This window comes from Lycium ferocissimum, chromosome 1 (genome assembly GCF_029784015.1).
Source record: "Lycium ferocissimum isolate CSIRO_LF1 chromosome 1, AGI_CSIRO_Lferr_CH_V1, whole genome shotgun sequence".
Taxonomy (NCBI): Eukaryota; Viridiplantae; Streptophyta; class Magnoliopsida; order Solanales; family Solanaceae; genus Lycium; species Lycium ferocissimum.
Window position 1 is genome coordinate 20634997 of NC_081342.1, and position 6127 is coordinate 20641123.

Here is a 6127-nt window from a genome sequence, read left to right on the forward strand (position 1 = left end):
ACATGGAACGTCCTTACGGAAAGCGAGGTAAGTACTAAGAAGAGAATGTTATGTCTCCCGTCTTATGTTATTTCATATATTACCGTTATGTCCTACATCATTCTTTGCTCGTACTTTACATACTCGGTACAATATTCGTGCGACGTCCTTTCTTCGGACGCGTGTTCATGCCACGGGTAGACGGGGAGGCGATCCGGATCCGTAGGAGCTAGCGGTGATTTGAGAGCACTCCATTTTCCGAGGCGCTACGGACTACTCTTTTGGTACATATGTTTGTATATTCCTATTTTGGGCATGACGGGGTCTGTCCCGTCCGGATGTCTAGTACTACAAGTAGAGGCCGTAGATACGTATGTGTGGGTAGTATGGTCCCATAGTCATTGTGTAAGTGAGAGCCTATGTATATTATTATTATTATTATTATTATTATTTTGATAGCCGAAGGACCTACGTTATATAAGTAAACATGTTCTATATGAAAGTCGTTTCCTATGATTATAAACGATAAGAGAAATGCATAAAGACAGGATAAGCAATAGAATGAGGGGTGCTCGGTGGTCAGCATCGGGTACCCGTCGCGGCCCGTAGGTCGGGTCGTGACACTAATACTAAGGTTAAGCATGTACTTCTTGAAAATAAAGGAGTAATCTCTACTTCCAAACATCTAATGAACATTAAGCATCATTTAGAACAATACATTACTACTTAACTGAACCAAAGATAATCTAACAACAAACTAACATCAGACAGACCACTATCACATAACAAATTACTGAAAAATAACAAAAATAAGCAAAAGGATAAAATGTTACCTTTTTAAAGTGTAGTCGTGGTCAAGATTGAACTTGAAAGACTTTTATGCGTCCAAAACCACACTCAGCCACACCAAACTCAAAAACAAGAAAGAAACAAATTTTTTAGAACTAAGAAAACCTCAACTTAAGTCAAAGTCTTAAAAATATTATACTAAGAGGCTTGAATTCGAAGTTTCTAGCCTCTTTTAATTTTTCCCCATTTTTTTCCGACCGGTCTTCATGGTGAGGGTGGGGTTCTATTTATAGAACCCCAGAAATTGTTCAAACCCTCAAAAGATCGATGTGGGACAACCAATTCTTCCCAGAAAATAAACTTGTAAAGAAAATCTACGGCTTCAAATGACTTATCAACAAATGAACGGCCAGATCTAAGCCTTACTCGACTCGATCCAAACCCTTCACCCCCAACCAATGGAAATCAAGCAATATTAACACAATACAACAAAAATCAGACAACAATAATCAACTTTGACTAAATAATTTCAAAGAAAGCAAAAGGAAAAGGGTCCATTACCGATTTTGGAAAGATTTGCGTAAAAACAGCCTTAACATTAATTCATTGTACGTAAATGATGCTGTAAAGCTGCACATCTTACACTTGCTCTGTGATTTTTCTATTTTTGGGACGAGAGAGAGAAGGAGAGCCAGGCGGTGGCTAGGGTTTTTGCAAGAAAGAAGAAGAGATAGAAAGGGGAAGGGGAAAGGGTCGCTTGAAAATGAAAGATAAAAGGGGATATACCCCCTTTATCTGTAATTTTTTGACTGGGTCGGATCTTGGCCTGTTTTGGGCTGGACTCGGTCCAAGTCTTAATAATAAGACTGGCCCCTTTGTTTTATAATGTATACATATATATATATATATATGTATACCTAGTGTATACTTGTATATGCATACCTAGTGTATACATGTGTATATATAGATAAAAATTGAATTTATAATCAGATAAAAATTGAATTTGATTATTGGTAATAATATTCCAATTAAAAATAAATTAGGGCGTAATTAACCCATTAAAATAATTTTAAAATGGCCAATTGTGTTAATGGGCTTAATTTTGCGAATATGACCCTGATTGATTTTAATCCAAATGATTATTTCAATTATAGCCACATTTGGCCTTAATTGACTTTAGTCTAACTGGTTATTTCAATTATGGCCATATTTGGCCTAATTAGCAGATTAAAAAATTAAATTGCATTAGTGACCTTAATTAATTTGAGCCAATGAATTTGGTTATTTCAATTAAGGCAATTAAGAGGCTAATTTTACAAAACTGATACTAATTTCCTTAAACCATGAATTGGTCAAATTAATTGTGGCCATAACAAAAATAATTAAATAATTTAAACATCGATTTGTAATGAGGACCACTTAATGGACTAATTAAAACATTTATAGATAATTATAAATAAGTTTGACAAGTTACAAAATTACACAAAATTAAAGATTGAGGGGTGAAATGTTTAATTATTTAAATTACTCAAACTCCTTGGATTGAAAGGAATAAAGTATTTTCTAATTTTGATTTTTGACAATTTAAGCAATTAAATAAACAATTATTATTTTAACACAAAATGCCCTTTTCTTTGATTAAATCTAACAAGCATCTCATAAATGTCATAAAAGTACCAATTAATTTCTAAATAAATTTGTGATGTCATGAAAAACCTTTCACCAATTTAAAGGAGTAAAATATTGATCTGAACAATTTATAAAAATTATTTAAACCCTTTAAGGTGCATAGCTCATTTTATTTATTTTTCAAGGACTCTGAGTAATTACAATAAATTATGGGAGGTCAAAAATTAGGTGTCAACATGTATCATAGGCCGACTAAGTTTAGCTAACATAATCCAGACAATAAAGTAAGATAAGCAGGTAAATCAACAAGTATAAGTCAAACACAAGCCAGAACCAAGTAAACGTCATCACCTAGGTTGTAGCATCTAAACCCAAGTGTGCCAAGTCTCAGTATATCCGATCCGAATCCAAATAACACAATTAAATCACAAGGTCATCACAATATAAGCCATACTGCAATGCAATGCAATAATGTATGCAATGCTGCGTACACATGTACTCCAGACGGAAGTATCGACGTCTCAACAAGACCCATGGGGGACCCGCGAAGTCCATATACCACTCGTTTTGGATCTTTGCCCAATGGTAACGAGACTCCGGATCTTTTCCCATGGAGGATCTATGTCAGCACAACCCATGGGGGACCCGTGGAGTCCAGGTACCTTATGGTTCGGCGACAACCTGGATGTCGCTACCACACAACCATGATTCCGGAACAACCATTAGATATCGGACCTCACGTCACTCTCATTCAAACTGAGCCCAGCTCATCATTGTGTTACCTCAAGTATCATCAATGTATCAACAGTATATCATGAAGGATGAGAATATGTGCAATGTATGAGTCCACATCAATAATCAGATCAATATCACAAGTACCAAGCATGGGTACGCCAACAATATCATAAAAAGACTACACAAGCCATATACAACACTATCCTCGTACCAAATGTCAACAAGTAAGATACTACAATATCATGATCAATATGTATCAATAGTCTCCAATATTGCTATCACTATGTGGCATCAAGCCAACAACAATAGAACAAATCAAGTCACAACACAACGGGATGGCTAACCCCAATCACACAACAGGGCCCAATCTAAGACAATATCAAACCCAACTTCATACCCGAAGGTTCACATGCTTGCTCCGATAATATCATCTAAACATATGTTTTGCTAAATGAAGTCTCACCATAGGGTAAGCCATAACCTATCTAGAAGGCCGAACAACAATCACTCCTTAGCCTTTCCTTTCCGCTGAGCCTCGAAATCAAGAAAGTCTAAGCATATTCGAATCATGGAATTAGAATCAAGAAGAACATCAAAATCAACCCTACTTCCATCAAGACCCAAAATCCCAACCTATGGAATAGGGTTTATGAACAAGAGTGAAATTAGGGATCTAAAGGTCCCAACATGAAATTAAACCTCTAAATGATCAATTCCCATCATTAGCAAGCTAGAATAATCAACAATTCACTCTAATTCGGATTCTAGGCAAAACTCCAAATTTGGGTATAAACCCTAACTTCTAAATCCACAAATTAGCCTCTAATTAGGAAGAAGTGATGAAATAAGGATTCTAATCATCAATTTAATGCTTAATGAAGCTAACCTAACCAACAAATCATGATTTAGCAGCTTAGATAGAATATCCATTAACCTACTTTAATCTTCAATTACTAATGAACTAACAAGAAAAAGGGATAATCAAATAGCAATGAGATTAGAAGGACTTACCACCAAGAATCTTCTCCAAGAATCCTCTAGAATTGTTCTCAAGAGCTCAATTTCTGGAATAGGAATAAATAAGAGACTAAGGGCTTTTAATACACACTTAATGAAATATCAAGCCCGATACCGAATCGGCGGTAGCGGGACCGCTACGACGGTACCGTCCTGACGTCCAATCAGACTGTCGAGATGGTCAGCTGCAAAAACACTGGGCCGCCACAGCAGCCAGCACCACCATCCTGGTGGTATCGCCATGGCGGTACTGGTCTTTGCCAAGGCGGACACAAGCACAGATTTTCCCAAAAAATAGTCTCAATCTCAAACCGAAACCCAGACTAATACTCGAGTCCATCTGCTCACAAACCACATACACAGACACACATAAAAACATGCTACGAATGCACTCGTGGCCTCAGAATTCCCAACGGAGGTCTCGTTGACCGAGCCAAGCCCCGATACCTCAATTCTAACTTCCCAACCCAAATTCCAATATACACCCGAGTGCATTGGAAACTGAACCAGATATACACACAAGTTCTAAAAGACTATCGTACCTCTCAGAATAGACGAATTTCCGAAAAAGGTCCGTTTACCCAAAAGATGATTAGGGATAATGAAATAGCAAAGAGATTACAAGGACTTACCACCAAAAATCTTCTCCAAGAATCCTCTAGAATTGTTCCCAAGAGCTCAATTTTCGGACTAGAAATAAATAAGAGACTAAGGACTTTTAATACACACTTAATGAAATATCAGGCCCGATACCGAATCGGCGGTTGCGGGACCGCTACGATGGTACCATCCCGACGTCCAATCAGACCGCTGAGACGGTCAGTTGCAAAAACACTGTGCCACCTTAGCGGCCAGCACCAGCGTCCTGGCGGTACCGCTATGGTGGTACTGGTGCCGCCAAGGCGGACACCAGCACAGATTTTCCCAAAAAATAATCTCAATCTCAAAACGAAATCCTGACTAATACCCGAGGCCATCTGCTCACAAACCGCATACACAGACACACATAAAAACATACTACGAACACACTCGTGGCTTGGGAACTCCCAACGGAGGTCTCGTTGACCGAGTCAATCCTCGATACCTCAATTCTAATTTCCCAACCCAAGTCCCAAAATGCACCCTAGTGCATTGGGAACCGAAGCAGATATACACACAAGTTCTAAAAGACCATATGGACCTCTCGGAATCGACGGATTTTCGAAAAAGGTCCATTTACCCAAAAGTCAACTTTGAGTCAACTCTTTTTCACTTTAAGCCCAAATTTCACAAAAAGCTACCCGAGTCAAATCTGAACACGTCGGGAAGCGTGTCAACGGTCCCCTCTCGTTAAAGGTGAGCTCACCAAGCTCGGGAAAGGGTCGAAAATGCCGAAAAGACTATAACGACCAAGCGAGTCGTTACACAATTACCTTTCACACCAAATTCTGCAGGAATAATGTTCCTTAATTCATCCATTTCAGGCCATCCATACGAAAATTTACCAATGACTGCATGTCGTAAATTCTCCTTGATCTCCATTAGTTCCACCTTTGATTGCTTCCACCATACCACTGGTTGACCATTGCGATAAGTAACAGGCTTCATCTCCAAAGATTTGGACGATGAATGGTTTAAGGACTACAGGCTTAAATAATTGAGCATAATTGACCCGTAAAGTTTGGATTGGGATTGTAGAAGTCATTGCAAGATCTACCAAGGGCTGACCAACCACCGGAGGTGGCTGGCCAGTGGCCTGAGAGGCCATAATTTCCAGCGCTGACATAATTTAGTAAGGGTTTTGCATGTAGGGTTTTTTTAAGGCTTTGCAAGTGTTTTTACATTCAGAATCTTCGATTCCCATGAAGTTCGATAATAAGAGTTCAAATCATGACATAGCAACCAAAAATAAAAGAAGGAAACACACAAAATTATGTCATCAATAATCTGTAGGTGGAAGTATATTTTTTCACTTTTAAGTTCTTTTGTGACGTGTATA